General features: G+C 45.9%; 1 long non-coding RNA gene across 1 annotated transcript; it reads right to left on the reverse strand.

The window, feature by feature from the left end:
* LOC129693770 (uncharacterized) lies at positions 1-2,817 on the reverse strand. Its single transcript, XR_008722910.1, has 2 exons — positions 2,608-2,817; positions 1-1,563 (listed from the first exon to the last, which is right to left on the reverse strand). It is a non-coding gene; the product is annotated as an uncharacterized LOC129693770 (long non-coding RNA).
* Positions 2,818-19,287: the final 16,470 nt, after the last annotated feature.

The raw sequence follows: 19,287 nt of genomic DNA on the forward strand, positions 1-19,287 counted from the left end.
TTCCCTCTTGAACCTTGTGTCTCCCAGAGCCTCTGGGGAGGTTCTGGAGATACAATAACCCAATTTTGAGGCAAATAACCATCTTTAAAACTGCCTTTAATTCTACATTCTCCGAGGATGCTGGATGCCGCGACAATCTCTTGCAACAAGTACAGAAAGGCAGTCAGCTGCAAAAAGATCAAAGAGAGGAAAGAGTTTGGAAGGGAAAGGCTTTTCAGAATCATAATCAGATTTTATTTTCCAAGTATGTTTTGCAATATACGAGGAATTTCATTGGCCAGGTCAGTCATACAATTAAAAGCAACAGCACTCAAAAACACATTTTAATACGGACATTCACCAAAGTGACTCCTACACATTCCTCACTGTGATGGAAGGCGAAATAAAGTTCAAGTCCCTTCCTTTTGCTCTTCCTCGGTCGGGGGCCTCAAGCCCCCCGTTCAAACTCCGTTCAATGGTGAACTCCTCTTGGTCTCCAGGCCTATAGTGCTGCACAAATCACTGCACCACATGCATCTATTTATTCATTTTTCACATGGTTCATATGCAGCTGGATATTAACTTGCTGACATGGAAAGAGATGCAGTGAGCATTCAATAGTTCAGACTTCTGTGCGAATTAAGGGACTGCTTGATGGGCTGAGGGTAATCGAGATTGGCTGATTGTCATTCTTTTGCAAGAACTGATGGAAGTTCTTATGGAAAAGCTGATGAATTGACTACGGGATGAGCTGGTGGGCTCGAGGATTGCTGGATGAGTGTTTTAGAAATATAGAAAATAGGTGCAGGAGGAGGCCATTTGGCACTTCGACCCAACACCGCCATTCATTGTGATCATGGCTGATCAGCCCCAATCGATAACCCATGCCTGCCTTCTCCCCATACCCCTTGATTCCACTAGCCCCTAGAGATCTATCTAACTCTCTCTTAAATCCACCCAGTGATTTGGCCTCCACTGCCCTCTGTGGCAGGGAATTCCACAAATTCACAACTCTCTGGGTGAAAAAGTTTTTTCTCACCTCAGTCTTAAATGGCCTCCCCTTTGTTCTAAGACTGTGGCCCCTGGTTCTGGACTCGCCCAACATTGGGAACATTTTTCCTGTATCTAGCTTGTTCAGTCCTTTTATTCATTTAGATGTTTCTATAAGATCCCCTTGCATCTAACAAGAGTGTTTTATTGTCATGTAGAACAATTTTCCTGCATCTAGCTTGTCCCAGATAGAACAATTAAATTCTTACTTTCAGCAGCACAACAGAATCTGTAAACATAGTACACTGTAAACAATATGATAAGATCCCCCCTCATCCTTCTAAACTCCAGTGAATACAAGCCTAGTCTTTTAAATCTTTCCTCATGACAGTTCTGTTAGGTTATTTGATGGTTAGGACAGGTTTAGAGGGGTATGGGCCAAATGCAGGCATGTATCGCCATTTGCATTAGTTTTGTGCAGTTAACAAATCACAATTTCACACAATGTACATAAGACGGCAGTTATTTGACAAATACTCTGCAGTTCGGTGCAGGAGATCTTGTCGATGAGTATTCTGGACCCACTGTTGACATCTGAAATTACAGGAGATATCATTTAGAATTAACTAATAAGAAGAAAGATGATCATAACTACATGCCTGAACAATGGATGATATATCACTTAAATGCAATTGTTTTCAGTTGTGTGGAGATCTGTATGTTGAAGATGTATTTTGCCTCTAATATGTCAATTTACCTTAAATGTAGAAGAGCTTATTAAAATCTTCTTACAAAGACCATTAAGTATTTTCTTTCTATCCTCTTTTGGACCCAAGGCATAGCAGAGCTGCCAACTCTCACGAAGAGGTAAGGGAGGGAGAAAGGGAAGGGAGGGAGATCGAGAGAAGAGAGGGAGAGAGAGATCGAAAGAGAGGGGAGAGACAGAAGAGAGGGAGAAGGGGGGAGGGAGATGGGGGAGAGGGGGGGAGAGGGAGAAGAGGGAGAAGGGGAAAAGGGGGGGGAGAGGGAGAAGGGGGGAGAGAGGGAGAAGGGGGGAGAGGGAGAAGGGGGACAGGGAGATGGGGGGAGAGGGAGAAGGGGGAGAGGGAGTGGAACGATAGCACATTATAACGCGCAGCCGTCCCATTCCGACCAAAGATTATAGAGCAGAGCTGCTCTCGTATCTTTGATTGCGGCCGCCGCCGCCTAACCCCCCGACCCACCATTGCACCCAAAGATGATAGAGCAGAGTTGTATAATATTTGAATGGGCGGGCTTGTGATCACGGCGGGCTTGTGATCTTTGCTTGTGATGTCTCGACAATTCGAGGGATATAATAGGTAACAGCCGCCGCATTCTCGGACACGAATCTGAGCTCGAAAAATCCCGTGGCCACTGGGCCTAATGTGTCCGCGGGCCATATTTTGGAAATAAATCCCTTACAAGAACAAAACCTAAAATGTACAGAAGTGTTAAAACTGTCTTTATTATTATGGTAAGTAAAGATCTATTAAACATAAGTCTAATAACTTTCTAATGTACCGACAAACCCATTTCCCAATGGCTGTTGATGGGAGAACAGAAAATAACATTTTCACGACAGAATATCGACTGAAAATAATAAAAATATTTTCTCACCTTTCTTTTTTATTGGGGAACCTAAAGAATGACAGGTCGGGTCGTTTAGATTTACGATTAGAATACTTGATAGCAGAGCAGTGAGATGAGATTTAGCTGAGGACGCCATTACAGCCCAATAAATGCTTAACAATATGGCGTCGACGGTCACACACGTCATACTACGCGTTTTTCGAGGAGTGGTCTATCTTGTCCCTCTACGATCTTTGCCAGCGACCGTCCCATCCCCAGCCCGTTGTGTGGAGGGCGCTTTGCCATGGTCTCCCACCCTGTCTCACCAGTGCGGGCACACCAGCGACCAGCCCTACGATTGCCTGTACTGTGGTGAGGCGTTTGACAGCTCGCAGGGGTTGCGGCAGCACCGGCGGGCCCACGCCGGCGACTGGCTGCTCCCACTGCGGCAAACGGGGGCTGCGGGAGCACCAGCGTAGGAGAAGGTGAGGATGGACTCTACGATGGCAGAATAAAACTGGACTTTCATTGCCTGTGGCAGCTACACAAAAATGCTGGAGAAACTTAGCGGGTGCAGCAGCATCTATGGAGCGAAGGAAATAGGCAACGTTTTGGCCCGAAACCCTTCTTCAGAATGATGGGGGGGGGGGGGGGGGGGAGAAGAAAGGAAGAAGGAGGAGGAGTCCGAGGGCTGAGGGATGGGAGGAAACAGCAAGGGCTAACAAAATTGGGAGAATTGCCTGATGCAGATTGTGTTTTCACCGCTGCCGCAGTAAGTACATCCTCTGTTGGACCTTTTTGACTGTGGAGTCGATGGTGGCCTCCCATTGATCTATCCGACAATGATATATTCTACATTTCCTTGATCTCATTCCCTTTGTCCTATTTCACTCATACTTCTTTATCTCTGAACATCCCATCAGATTGAAGAAGGGTCTCGACCCGAAACATCACATATACCTTCCCTCCACCAACGCTGCCCGACCCGCGGAGTGACTCCAGCACTGTGTGGCCTTCTTCCCATGATGCATGCTGCCCCCCACGTGACTGATGGGGCGGGACCAGCTGTCCCCCTCGGATTGGCGATGTCGTCAGGGCGCCTGTCATATGCGACGTGCGTGCGTGGTTCTGACATCACAGCAGATGTGCGGGCGGGCAGCTCGATGCCGTTCCGGATGCTCGGCGTGCCCCGACCCGCCCCTCACCCCAACTCGCTTCCCCCCTCATCCCCAACCTCCCCCCGACCTCCTCATCCCAACCTCCCTCAACCCCCTCACTCTCCCGTCACACCCTCCTCCCCCCTGACCCCTATACCCCGTTCCCCCCCTTCAAGCACTAGTAATGATCACACATTAATAATGTACTGTTTGGCAGCTTGTTGACCCTCTGTGCTCCCCCTGCTGTTCCTGTGGGCGGATAGACGGACACGTGAGTGGCCATTGAGGCGGCAAGGGTGCCGGTGAACCCCCCCCCCCCCACAAACTGCTCGTTGTGCGGGCTAAGCTTGGAGGCGCTGAGCTTCGATGGAGGACCGCATGACGGGGCACAATAAGCAGAAGCGTTATGAGTGCGACGTGCCTGCACACGGGGAATGGCCTCACCCTCCAGCAGCGACTGCGGCAAGCGCTTTACCCACTCCACCAGCACACCCACAGCGGCGAGCGGCCCTACACCTGTGCCCAGTGCGGCAAGGGCTTCACATGCTCCACCAAGCTACTGTCCCACCAGCGGGTGCACGCCGGCGACCGACCCTTCCCCTGCCCGGTTTGTGGAGAGCGCTTTGCTAGGCCTCCCACGCCCTGTCTCACCAGCCTGTGCACACAAGTGGCCAGCCCTACGACTGCCCGTACTGTGGTGAGGCGTTTGACAGCTCGCGGGGGTTGCGACAGCACCGGCAGCCCAACGGCCCAGAGCCCCTTCACCTGCCCGCTCTGTGGCAAGACCTTTGCCCGCTCCTCCAGCCTGCTGGCACACCACCACGTGGATAGATAGGCGCTGTTTATAGCAATGTTACAAAATTTTGAGATTTAAAAAATCAAGTCTGCAATTTATCCCATCAGATAAAGCATAACAATAAGTTTAATTTGACACCAAATTCACTTTCATATCTCAAGTATTAAAAAAGATATGGCCATTTTCATACTCGGAAATTAGCATCTTGTTCCCTATTGATTTTCAATGGACATTACAAAAAAGCTGTGATCTTGGATAATCAAAGGCCCATTTCTTAAGGAAAGATTAACATTTTTAAATAGCCTAAGTGTCCAAAGATTATTCACAAATAATTCACAATATAACATGATTTTTATATCTAATTTACATTAATTTATAGGCCAAATGGAAGGAATTTAGTGTTCAATTGCTGTAAATAAATGCCCATTTAAATCGGCTTTCTAGTGGGTTCATGTGGAACGCGCTGGTTTAGAACGTTGACAGCGCGCTAGATTAGTGCCCTCAAATGCCGAGAAAAATACTGCGGGATATAAAAAGCCCAAAATGAACGACTCGCTATAGATAACTTGATATATAGGGTTATATATATGCCCCATTTAATGTAAAAATAAGGTACATACCTTTAATTGTTTGCTTTATAAAACCCTGGGGCTGCGAGATGTTGCGGAATCAGAGAGTAAATTTAAACTATTATAACTATATTATCGAGGCCTATAAAACTAATAATACCTTTTGCGACCGGGTCTTGCAGCGATTTTTCGTTAATGATTTACTAGGCTGAACATCTGCGATTAGTAGTAGCCTAGTAAAAATCGCGTTTTAAACCCGCCCCCTCCAAACAGCGCCAAAATCGCGGGCCTGGCTGTGGGCAGATTCCCAATGGCGATTCAGGTAGGTTTGTAACATACCTACATTGAGGCGGCAAGGGTGCCGGTGAACCCCCCCCCCCCCAAACTGCTCGTTGTGCGGGCTAAGCTTGGAGGCGCTGAGCTTCGATGGAGGACCGCATGACGGGGCACAATAAGCAGAAGCGTTATGAGCGCGACGTGCCTGCACACGGGGAATGGCCTCACCCACCAGCAGCGACTGCGGCAAGCGCTTTACCCACTCCACCAGCACACCCACAGCGGCGAGCGGCCTTACACCTGTGCCCAGTGCGGCAAGGGCTTCACATGCTCCACCAAGCTACTGTCCCACCAGCGGGTGCACGCCGGCGACCGACCCTTCCCCTGCCCGGTTTGTGGAGAGCGCTTTGCTAGGCCTCCCACGCCCTGTCTCACCAGCCTGTGCACACAAGTGGCCAGCCCTACGACTGCCCGTACTGTGGTGAGGCGTTTGACAGCTCGCGGGGGTTGCGACAGCACCGGCGGCCCAACGGCCCAGAGCCCCTTCACCTGCCCGCTCTGTGGCAAGACCTTTGCCCGCTCCTCCAGCCTGCTGGCACACCGCCACGTGGATAGATAGGCGCTGTTTAGGCAGACACAAAGTGCTGGAAGGAATGGGTAATGTTTCTTGTCGAGACCCTCCTCAGTCTCGACCCGAAATGTCACCTAGTCCTTCTCTCCATAGAAGCCTGTCCCACTGAGTTACTCCAGCATTTTGTGTCCTTTTTTGTAAACCAGCATCTGCAGTTCCTTGTTTTTAAACCATTCTAGTTAACTATCTCTGCACCTTACCCAAAGCCTCCACATCAGTCCTGTAATGGAGTGACCACAACTGTATGCAATACTCCAAATGCTACCTGACCAATGTCCCTTAAAGCTGCACATTTACATTCCTCTCTCCTTATCTCACATCCTTTTATCTCTTATTTTCCCTCGCCTCTGTCACTTACTCCACTCATCTGCCGATCACCCCCTCATCTGTTAACATAGTGTCAGTCTGAAGAAGGGTCCTGACCCGAAATGTCACCTATCGATGTTCTCCACAGATGCTGCCTGACCTGCTGAGTTACTCCAGCACTGTGTGAAATGTTACCTATCCATGTTCTCCACAGATGCTGCCTGACCCGCTATGTTACTGCAGCACTTTGTGCTGGAATCACAGAGCGATACAGTGTGTGAAATGTATTCATAAATATTCATGTACATGTTAATGAGTGCGTGTTCAATATAAGCAGGGAATGTTGGGTAATAAAACTCTCTCTCGTGTTCCAGGCAACCTGCGTGTAAGTTGTTATACATTCTGTCGTCCGGAATATAACAAAATTGGCGACGAGGATGGGATAGAGTTTGTGAACTCATCCTTTAAATACAGTTCAGGACTGTTTTGCAACATGCAATGTTAATTAACATTTAAAACAGTAAAAACGCAGTTGTGTCACAGTTGTTTGCGAGCTGGACACGATAGGCCGCAGATCCTTATATGCAGGGGACTGTAGTTTAAAACAGCAGCTGTACAAATCGTCGAGAATTTGTCAGGCTATCTCTACATTGTGTCTACGTGGCAAGATGCCGTACTTGGGGCTGTATAAGATTTTTTTTGTCGAGTTCCTCAAGCGGAATAGCTGAGTTTTAGGTGAATTTTTACACCAGAACAGACAGGAAATCGGGGTTTTTGAACAGACTTTAAAAAAAAAGAGAACGACACGATGGCACCGTCCACGGACTACATCGCAAACCTTTGGCACTTTTTTTAAAAATCAAAATCTTTTTATTTAGTTTTCAAGACATAACAAGGTGCAAAGTTGTCCATTTGTTACAGACAGAATGTGCAAAAAGAATAAATAAAAAACAACTTATGCCAACATATAACCAAAAAAACAATAAAAGAAAAATAAGATACCAAAAATAATCCCTCCCGTCACTGCCAGTGAGCATTTGCAAATATCAGCCTGTAACAGCAATAATCCCCGATAAATGAATGGGTAGACTGTTAATGTTAAACTGTACTTAATGATCAAGCATTTAAAAAGTCTGGAATGCATTTAAAAAAGGTCCCCACGTTTTCTGAAACCTTCCATTTGAATGTTGAAGTGAGTACCTAATTTTCTCGAGCTTTAGGCAGGACATAATATCTGTCAGCCATTGTGTATGAGTGGGTGGGGTAGGTTCCGTCTACCTGAGCAGGAATGTTCGCCGAGCCAGAAGAGAAGCAAAAGATATAGTGCGGCGTTTATCTGCAGTTTAATCTAACCTCCTCACCAGTGACCCCCCAAAAGAGCGATTAGAGGCTTTGGTTCCAATTTGATGTTTAACACCTGGGATAATGTATGAAACACCTCTAGCCAGAACTTATTAAGGCTGGGGCATGACCAATACATATGGATAAGAGACGCTTCAGAAATTTTACATTTAACACAGAATGGACTAACCTCAGGGTAAAAAGTAGATAATTTGGCTTTTGAGATATGAGCCCTATGTACCACTTTGAATTGAATCAGATAGTGACGAGCACATAGAGAGGTGGAATTAACCAGTTTAAGAATGGAACTCCATGTATGTTCTGAAAGAGAGGAGCCCAAGTCTTCCTCCAATGCTGCCTTGAGCTTGTCCATGCGCCTTAGGTCCAACATCCTGCCATATAAAGCTGAGACAAGTCTATTCTGAGATGGGTTTAAAGAATGAACTGTATCAACAAGGGTTGTGTCTGTTGGTATAAAAGAGCTGGGCAATTTATGGGACACATATGTCTTGTTTGCAAGTATCGGAAAAAATCTGACTTTGGAAGATTGAATTTGTTGCTTAATTGTTCAAATGATGCTATAGTGTTACCCATAAGCACGTCCTTGAAGCACACAATACCCTTCCTATGCCATTCTTTAAAGACAGGGTCCTGGGTTGATAGTTTAAAAAGGTGGTTTGATGCAATAGGGCTCAGTTGAGAAAAGTTATGCAACCCAAAACATTTCCTGAATTGAACCCATATCCTCAAAGAGAGTTTAACCACTGGGTTTTTTACAGATTTAATTGAGGGGAGTGGAAGTGATGAACCAAGTAGTGCAGCTATGGACATATTATCATCTGTGTGTAATTCCATGGCTACCCAGCCAGGGCAATCAGGCTGGCTGTGAAAGAAAGACCAACATGCAGGTTAGCAGCCCAATAATAAAAACAAAGGTTTGGGAGAGCCAGGCCACCAGCAGCCTTGGGTTTTTGAAGGTGGGTTTTATTAAGACGAGACCGCTTAGCTCTCCATATATAGGAGGAAAGAACTGAGTCAAGATGGTCAAAGAAGGGCCTGGGGATAAAAACTGGTAGAGCCTGAAAAAGGTACAAAAATTTTGGTCATTTTGATTGAATTTATCCGGCCGACAAGTGACATTGACAAGGGTGTTAGCGTCTGTTTAATCTGGTTTAACAGAATGATAAAATTCTCTTTGAAAAGATCCTTGTATTTCCTTGTAACTGAAATGCCCAAATATGAGAGCTTGTTTTTTTTCAATTTTGAATGGCAAGTTGGTAAGATCCGAGGGTTGTACTTCATAGTTAAGGGGGAACAGTTCGCTTTTTCCAAGATTTATCTTATAACCTGAAAATTGACCAAAATTATTGAGCAGTGACATAGCAGAATGCAAGAGAGGTGCCTGGGTTTGAGACAATAAGCAAAAGGTCGCCGGCATACAGTGAGACCTTATGCTGTGTACTGCCCCTCCAAATACCGGCTATGTCCTCACAGCTGCAAAAGGACATGGCAAGTGGTTCAATGGCCAAGTCAAAAAGCATGGGGCTCAGAGGACACCCCTGGCGGGTTCCACGATGCAAGTCGAATGACTTGGACAACTGGGAATTAGTTCAAACTGAGGCTGTGGGATGAGAGTATAGTAACCTGATCCATGAAATAAAGTTTGTTCCAAAACAAAATTTGTCGAGAACAGCCCATAAATAGACCCACTCAACGCGGTCGAATGCTTTTGCTGCATCAATAGATACAACACACTCAGGGACATCCTCAGAAGCAGAGTAGACAATATCTAATAATCGACGTATGTTAAAGAAGGAATGTCTGGTGTTGGGTCCTTTGTTGTTTGTCATGCACATCAATGATCTGGATGAACGTGTAGTAAATTGGATTAGCAAGTATGCAGATGATACAAAGATAGGGGGTGTTGTGGATAATGAAGAGGATTTCCAAAGTCTACAGAGTGATTTAGGCCATTTGGAAGAATGGGCTGAAAGATGGCAGATGGAGTTTAATGCTGATAAATGTGAGGTGCTACACCTTGGCAGGACAAATCAAAATAGGACGTACATGGTAAATGGTAGGGAATTGAAGAATACAGTTGAACAGAGGGATCTGGGAATAACCGTGCATAGTTCCTTGAAGGTGGAATCGCATATAGATAGGGTGGTAAAGAAAGCTTTTGGTATGCTAGCCTTTATAAATCAGAGCATTGAGTATAGAAGCTGGGATGTAATGTTAAAATTGTACAAGGCATTGGTGAGACCAAATCTGGAGTATGGTGTACAATTTTGGTCGCCCAATTATAGGAAGGATGTCAACAAAATAGAGAGAGTACAGAGGAGATTTACTAGAATGGTGCCTGGGTTTCAACAACTAAGTTACAGAGAAAGGTTGAATAAGTTAGGTCTTTATTCTCTGGAGCGCAGAAGGTTAAGGGGGAACTTGATAGAGGTCTTTAAAATGATGAGAGGGATAGACAGAGTTGATGTGGACAAGCTTTTCCCTTTGAGAATAGGGAAGATTCAAACAAGAGGACATGACTTCAGAATTAAGGGACAGAAGTTTAGGGGTAACATGAGGGGGAACTTCTTTACTCAGAGAGTGGTAGCGGTGTGGAATGAGCTTCCAGTGGAAGTGGTGGAGGCAGGGTCGTTGGTATCATTTAAAAATAAATTGGACAGGCATATGGATGAGAAGGGAATGGAGGGTTATGGTATGAGTGCAGGCAGGTGGGACTAAGGGAAAAAAGTTGTTCGGCACGGACTTGTAGGGCCGAGATGGCCTGTTTCCGTGCTGTAATTGTTATATGGTTATATGGTCTGTTCTTAACAAAGCCAGTTTGGTCCTCAGATATAACAGTAGGGAGGGCATTCTCTAGTCTACGTGCTAGAACCTTAGCTAAAATTTTAGCATCCGTGTTTAGAAGGGAGACGGGTCTGAAGGAGGCGCATTCAGTTGGGTCTTTACCTTTTTTGGCGATAAGAGTAATACAGGCTTCGGCAAAAGATGGAGGAAGAGAGCCTTGTCTGTAGGGTTCAGATAGAATGGAACACAACTGTGGGGAAAGGAGTAGGGAGAATGTTATTTAAAACTCTGCCGGAAAGCCGTCAGGGCCTGGACGTTTGCCTGATTACATTGAGGAAACAGCTGAAGCTATTTCTGCCTGTGATATGGTTTCATCCAATCTTTCCCTAAAATCTAATGAGAGTTTGGGAATATTTAGACTGCTCAGAAAGTCATGCATTACCTTATGATCCGGTTGAGATTCTGAGGTATAAAGCTGGGAATAAAAGTCTCTGAAAGCGTCATTAATTTGCAAGTGATCCAAAGTGAACTGGCTATTAATCGTGCGAATTTTAGAAATATTCTGTCTCGCTTTAGCACCTTTAAGTTGATTTGCAAGTAATTTGTCCGTTTTATCTCCATATGTATAAAACATGGCTTTATTTTTTTTAAAGTATGTGTTCAATTGAATGAGTAGTGAGTAGGTCAAATTTGGTTTTGAGTTCCAATCGTCTTTTACAAAGAGTTGGATTTTGAGTTTGCGCATATTGCTTGACAATTTCTCCAATTTGATGAGCAAGATTGGATCCATTATTGGATTTTCGCTTCATTTGAGCAGTGTATGATATGATCTGCCCCCTAAGGTAAGCCTTAAGGGCATCCCATACGATCAGGCTAGAGATTTCAGTAGGAAAAAAAAAGTTATCTCCCTTTCCATAAACTCTATAAACTTATCATCCGAGAGTATTGAATTGAATCGCCACTGCCTACTCTCACAAACCATCTCAACTCCACCTTGTCTACCTCCCTTAACACTATGGCCCCCCTCAAAACAAGAACCGTAACTTTCAACACATCTTCACCCTGGTATACACCTGCACTTCGTAAACTGAAACAGACTGGTCGCCGACTTGAACGACTCACAAAGAAATCATCTCTCACAGTCCATCTTGAAGCTTACAAACTCCACCTCGCTGATTACAAAGATGCCCCCATTGCTGCAAAATCTGCCTACCTCTCCTCCATATTCACTGATCCCTGCCTAAACTACAGAACACTGTTCTCCACAGTGGGCAACCTCCTCAAGCCTCGAGCCAACACCCTCCCTACCTCTGCAACTCCGGATCTCTGCAACTCATTCCTCCACTTTTTCGCTGATAAAATCAGCACCATCTATCAATCTTTATCCCCTGTACCCGACTCCCCAGCATCTACTCCACCACCTACCAAGGCCCCTCCTTTCAACATCTCCACTGACCTCCTTACCCCTCCTCCACACTGCTTCCTTTCCCAGTTTGACCTGGTCACCGCTACTGAAATCTCCAAATTCATCAGCTCTTCCAAACCCACTACCTGCTCCCTCGACCCTCTACCCACTCCCCTGCTGAAGTCTTCCCCACCACCTCACTAATCTCTTCAACTCCTCATTGTCCCAAGGAATTGTCCCCTCTGCTTTCAAAACTGCTGCTGTCACACCAATCTTAAAGAAACCTGGTGTTGATCCCTCCTCTCTCATTAACTACCGCCCAATCTCAAACCTCCCCTTTCTTTCAAAACCCCTGGAGCGTATCGTTGCGTCGCAACTTCATTCCCACCTCCTTGCGTATAACCTACTTGAACCCCTCCAATCTGGCTTTCGCCCCCTCCATAGCATAGAAACCGCTCTCCTCAAAATCCTCAACGATCTCCACACCTCTGCTGACACTGGTTCCCTCAACATCCTCATCCTCCTCGACCTGAGCGCAGCCTTCGATACAGTGAACCATAACATCCTGCTCACCAGACTCAAAGACCTCGGCATTGAAGGCTCTGCACTCAGCTGGCTCCGTTCCTACCTTTCCAACAGATCCCACTTCATCTCTCTCCACAACCACACCTCTGCTACAGCCACAGTCACTCAAGGCGTTCCCCAAGGCTCCGTACTCGGCCCCCTCCTCTTCATCATCTACATCCTCCCCCTTGGTCAGATACTCCGCCACTTCAACCTGGACTTCCACTGTTACGCTGATGACACCCAGATCTACCTCGGCACCAAATCCCCCCACAACCCCCCACTCCCATATCAACTCCTGTTTGTCAGCTATAAAAACCTGGATGCAACATAACTTCCTCAAACTCAACAGCGATAAGACAGAATTCCTCCTCATAGGCTCCAAATCCACATTCAGCAAAATCAATAACCCCACTCTCACCATCGACGGCACCACTGTCTCCCCATCTCCCCAGGCCCGCAACCTTGGCGTGATCTTTGATTCCACCCTCTCCCTTGAGCCTCACATCCGCCATGTCATTAAAACCTCCTTCTTTCATCCCTGCAACATCGCCAAACTCAGACCCTCTTTCACAACTCCCGCTGCTGAAAGACTCATCCATGCCTTCATCTCCTCCCGACTGGACTATTGCAACTCATTTCTCCTTGGCATCAGCCTACATCAACCGACTCCAACTGGTCCAGAACGCAGCCGCCCGACTCATCACCCACACCAAATCCTGGCATCACATCACTCCAGTCCTCAAACAACTTCACTGGCTTCCCATCTCCCACCGGATCACCTACAAAATCCTGATCCCCACCTACAAAGCCCTCCACCATCTGGCCCCCCCCATATCTCACTGACCTCCTCTCCCCCTACCAACCCTCACGGTCCCTCAGATCCACATCAGCCGGTCTCCTCTCCATCCACAAGTCCAACCTCCACAGTTTTGGGGACAGAGCTTTCTCCAGGGCAGCTCCCAGGCTCTGGAACTCCCTCCCCCAACTGATCCGCAATTCCGTGTCCCTCACCATCTTCCAGTCCCGCCTCAAGACCCATCTCTTCACCTCTGCCGATCCTTAGCCCCACGTCCCCCTCCCTTTTCATCTGTGCATTAATTGCCTCATATTGCGTTTTGAATTGTATTCTGTCTTTACTTTGTGTACTAGTCATGTCTCTACTATTTATTTCATTCCCCTTACATGTTTTTCCTCTACCTGCTAAATTTTTGTAAGGTGTCCTTGAGACTCTTGAAAGGCGCCCATAAATAAAATTTATTATTATTATTATTATTACTCTTTTGAGGGAGATCTGGAAGGGACAAGGCCAGAGCAATAGGGGCATGGTCAGAAATAACAATACTCTCATAGTCACAGGAATGAACCAGGGGTACAAGTTGGTTGTCAAGAAAGAAATAGTCAATTCTAGAATACGTATGATGGACATGTGAGAAAAATTAGTATTCCTTATCTTGTGGATGTAAAGAGCGCCACACTTCGCAGACACCGTACTGGGAAAGAAAGGCTTGGATGAAACGAGCTGATTTACTTATTGTACTGGGATTATTAGAGGATCGGTCTAAAAGAGGATCTAAACAACAATTGAAATCCCCACCGAGTATAAGAGAGTATGTGTTCAGGTGTGGAAGTAATGAAAATAGCCGCTCAAAAAAACTTACATCGTCTACATTGACAAATACTACCAGTGTATTATATAAATTTCCAGTTACAATTACATACCGACCAAACTTGTCAGAGATCACATTATGTAGCTGGAAAGAAATATTCTGGCTGATAAGGATTGAAACTCCTCTGGCTTTAGCCTGAAAGGAAGAGTGGAACCCCTGCCCCACCCTGACACGAGACAGCTATTGTCTGAGCAACGGATATGAGTTTCTTGCACGAAGGCTATTTCTGTTTTCAGTTATTTAAGATGCGAAAAAACCTTTCTTCTTTTGAGAGGATGGTTTAAACCTTTGACATTCCAGCTTTTCATTTGAGCCTCTATGAGGTTCAATTGACAAATAAATTGTATTGTGTAGTACAAGCTTTATGTGTCTATCCATGTATAATAAAGAAAAACATTAAGTTGTAATGTAAATACAATTAACCAAATGGCCGGCTGAATACGAAGCAACGGGTCAGTGCAGGTTGAAAATGACTAGTGTATAATGGTGTGTTTATATAAATTGCTAAAATGTTACTGGCAGTGACATAACCCCCCTCCCCCCCAAGAAAGCTGCTATAAAAAGAAGCAGCAAGCTCTTCAAAGCAAACATTTTACAAATCGAATCTTCCGGTCTAATGTCAAACTATTTCTCCAGTATAGTATATTAGAAAATTCATTTAAGCACCTCTCTGATAACATTCTGGCTTATCTAAATAGCCCCCCAAAAAAACTTTGGAATGACTGAACAGTGTAAACCCTGAACTGTGTCAACAGTAAACTAAATGGTTAAATGTAACCGAAAACTCACATGGGTTAACATGTCCTTGAAAATATGATTGTAGCTTGAAAGTTACTTACTGGCTCATAAAAGCTTTTAAAGAGCCGAAGTTAAAACACAACAACATACAGATATAGGGCCAGGCCACATGTGGTAACAGCACACAAAAATCCAGCTTGAAATCATTTCTAATTTACAGTGCACATATAGTGATATTTGGCTGTAGCCATTTTGTATAAGCATCTTAGTAAATAAGCAGCACACCCAGATGAATAAGCATGTTCAGCCATGTAAACAACCCACAGACGTTACCTGACATGCTGCATTTCGTGCCAGTAGGTAGAACAATAGAAACATAGAAAATAGGTGCAGGAGTAGGCCATTCGGCCCTTCGAAACTGCACCGCTATTCGATATGATCATGGCTGATTATCCAACTCAGTATCCCATCCCTGCCTTTTCTCCATACCCCCTGATCCCTTTAGCCACAAGGGCCACATCTAACTCCCTCTTAAATATAGCCAATGTACTGGCCTCAACTACCTTCTGTGGCAGAGAATTCCACAGATTCACCACTCTCTGTGTAAAAAATGATTTTCTCATCTCGGTCCTCTTCTCCTTAAACTGTGACCCCTAGTTCTGGACTTCCCCTATGCAGTGTTACCTCTCATCCAGTGGGTTCAAAGTCCCTAAACAGAGTCTTTATGGGGGTTTAGATGACCTAGGATGGCTGTCGATGTATTTCTGCGCCTCCTCGGCTGAGTTTATCCAATTTCTGGCTCCACCGAACAACGTGAGATGGAGTCGAGCTGGATATAGCAGAGCAGGCTTTAGTCCCAGTTTGTAAAGTTCTGCCATGGCGTCTCTGTACTCTGCCCGCTGGCTCTGAACTTCAGGGCTGTAATCCTCCACAATCCGAATTGGTTTGCCGCGAAATTCGAGATTCCCTCTCCGCCTTGCCTCTCTGATGAGGAGATCCTTCGTCTGGTACCGATGCAGGCAGAGAATGACTGGTCGCGGTCTCTGGCCGGGGGCAGGTTTAGCTTTTAGAAAGCGATGGGCTCTGTCGACCTCTGGAGGGGATGTCAACGTCTCGCTCCCGAATACCTCTCGCAGCAAACTTGAAAACAAACTCAGTGGGCCGTCCGCTTTCAGTGGATTCCGGTAGACCGAGGATGCGTATGTTTTGTCGCCGACATCGGCCCTCCAAGTCGGCCACTTTAGCCTTTAGCTTAGTATTGTCACCACTCAGAGTGGAACAAATGTTCTCAAGGTCAACGACTCGCTGATTAAGATCCTCTGCAGAAAGTTCCAGGGATGAGACGTTGATCATGATCCTCCACTGTAAGCTTTATTTGGTCTAGCTTTGAGTCGGGCCGACCGAACGAAGTTCTAAACTCGGTGGCGAGTGCCTCACGGTGTTGCTCAAGCAGTGTGGTAATAGCCCCCAAGCTAACGTCAACATCCTTCTTTTTGTTCGACCTTGTACCCTTCGAAGCCCATTAGAGAGACGGCAACACTTACTCTAAAGAAATGTCAGACAAGTGAAGAAAAGCTGACTTTGTTCTGGTGTAAAAGTTAGAGGGCGGAATGTTTTGAAAATGATAAGATTACCGGAGCACTCGCTTAGTACCTCTACTCCATCTGCCTCTCAAACTGCTTGGCACTTTTGACAAGAACAGAGAGCCGTTCAGCTCCTATATGGAGAAAGCAAACATGTTTTTCACGGCAAACAACATAATGGAGATTAGTGATGAAGGAGAGATAGTGACTGAAACAAATAAAGATGTTTGCGAACGCATGAAAGCGATTCTGCACATGGAGATTGGTCTTGAAGTGTACGGCACACTCGTGAATCTCCTTGCATTCCCATAAAGGCAAAAGATGCGCCATTCAATGACATTATGAAGAAGTTGAAGGAGCACTATGCAACAGATTTGTTTGTGGTCTAGTGGATGAACAAATTCAGTCCAAACTCATGAACACCCCAGATCTTACATTGGAGAAAGCATGCAAGATTGCTACCACAATGGAGAAGGCGTCAAAGAATGTTTGTGTTTCGTTCACCACGGACTGCAGTGGCCGTTTACAGTCACAAGCCAGTGCCTATGGCCACACCACGAGGCTCTAAACCAAAAAGTATGGCAGGGAGCCGAGTTCAGCCAGTTGTTATTGTTGCAACAGTAATCACTGATTCCAATTTTGTCAGTAAAAAACGGCCAAGTGCTATAACTGCCAGAAGAAAGGGCATATCGCCTCAGCATGTCGGGCCAAGCTTAAAACAGGAAACCAACAACCTGCGGGAAACAAGCGACAACACCAGAAAGAAGATCACAACTTAGAGATGAACCCAGATGGAAATGAACTTAGGTTGTACACCATTTATGCAACCAACATCGAGCCTACAATCAGCCAACGCAAGGACTTTCGAAATAAACTATTGATTAATGAACAGTTAATCGATATGTGCATTGACATGGTAGCAGATTGTTCGGTCATGAGCAGACACCTGTACAAAACAAAGTTCCCACAACTACCATTGTTTGAGAGTAAGGTCAAGCTGAGAACCTACTCGGGCGAAGTTTGGGAGACATATAGACAAATGAACTGGAAAGTTCAGCAGAATGGTCTGTAACACTGTCCATCATAGTGGCCAGCTGCAGAAATAAACCAACCCTCCTTGGAAAGGATTGGCTGAGTAGAATAGAATTAGACTGGAAGAACATTTTCAGCGTCGATTAATCCAAATCACTCCTAGAAAACGTCATAAGCAAACATTTTTAGACAATAGACAATAGGTGCAGGAGTAGGCCATTTGGCCCTTCGAGGCAGCACCGCCATTCAATGTGATCATAGTTGATCATCCCCAATCAGTGCCCCGTTCCTGCCTTCTCCCCATAGCCCCTGACTCCGCTATTTTTAAGAGCCCTATCTAGCTCTCTCTTGAAAGCATCCATAGAACCTGCCTCCACCGCCCTCTGAGGCAGAGAATTCCACAGACTCACCACTCTGTGAGAATAAATGTTTCCTCGTCTCCGTTCTAAATGGCTTACTCGGGAATTAACCTTATAAACCTACGCTGCACTCCCTCAATAGCAAGAACAATAGCAAGGCCCTTCCTCATATTAGGGGACCAAAACTACACACAATACTCCAGGTGTGGTCTCACTAGGGCTCTGTACAACTGCAGAAGGACCTCTTTGCTCCTATATTCGATTCCTCTTGTTATAAAGATCAACATGCCATTCGCTTTCTTCACTGCCTGCTGTACCTGTATGCTTACTTTCATAGATGGATGTACAAGGACCACCCAGATCCCGTTGTACTTCCCCTTTTCCCAATTTGACGCCATTTAGATAGTAATCTGCCTTCCTGTTTTTGCTACCAAAGTGGACATTCTCACATTCATCCACATTAAACTTCATCTGCCATGCATCTGCCCACTCCCCCAACCTGTCCAAGTCACCCTGCATTCTCAAAGCATCCTCCTCACACTTCACACTGCCACCCAGCTTTGTGTCATCTGCAAATTTGCTAATGTTATTTCAATAATAACAATAATAATAAATTTTATTTATGAGCGCCTTTCAAGAGTCTCAAGGACACCGTACAAAAATTTAGCAGGTAGAGGAAAAACATGTAAGGGGAATTAAATAAATAGTAGAGACATGACTAGTACACAAAGTAAAGACAGAATTCAATACAAAACACAATAATAAGGCAATTAATGCACAGATGAAAAGGGAGGGGGACGTGGGGCTAAGGATAGGCAGAGGTGAAGAGATGGGTCTTGAGGCGGGACTGGAAGATGGTGAGAGACACGGAATTGCGGATCAGTTGGGGGAGGGAGTTCCAGGGCCTGGGAGCTGCCCTGGAGAAGGCTCTGTCCCCAAAACTGCGGAGGTTGGACTTGTGGATGGAGGGGAGACCGGCTGATGTGGATCTGAGGGACCGTGAGGGTTGGTAGGGGGAGAGGAGGTCAGTGAGATATGGGGGGGCCAGATGGTGGAGGGCTTTGTAGGTGAGGATCAGGATTTTGTAGGTGATCCGGTGGGAGATGGGAAGCCAGTGAAGTTGTTTGAGGACTAGGCTGATGTGATGCCAGGATTTGGTGTGGGTGATGAGTCGGGCGGCTGCGTTCTGGACCAGTTGGAGTCGGTTGTTGTAGGTGGAGCTGATGCCAAGGAGAAGTGAGTTGCAATAGTCCAGTCGAGAGGAGATGAAGGCATGGATGAGTCTTTCAGCAGCGGGCGGTGTGAGAGAGGGTCTGAGTTTGGCGATGTTGCGGAGATGAAAGAAGGAGGTTTTAATGACATGGCGGATGTGAGGCTCAAGGGAGAGGGTGGAATCAAAGAACACGCCAAGGTTGTGGGCCTGGGGAGATGGGGAGACAGTGGTGCCGTCGATGGTGAGAGTGGGGTTATTGATTTTGCTGTGTGTGGCTTTGGAG

The sequence above is a fragment of the Leucoraja erinacea genome, unplaced genomic scaffold, assembly GCF_028641065.1.
Source record: "Leucoraja erinacea ecotype New England unplaced genomic scaffold, Leri_hhj_1 Leri_420S, whole genome shotgun sequence".
NCBI lineage: Eukaryota > Metazoa > Chordata > Chondrichthyes > Rajiformes > Rajidae > Leucoraja > Leucoraja erinaceus.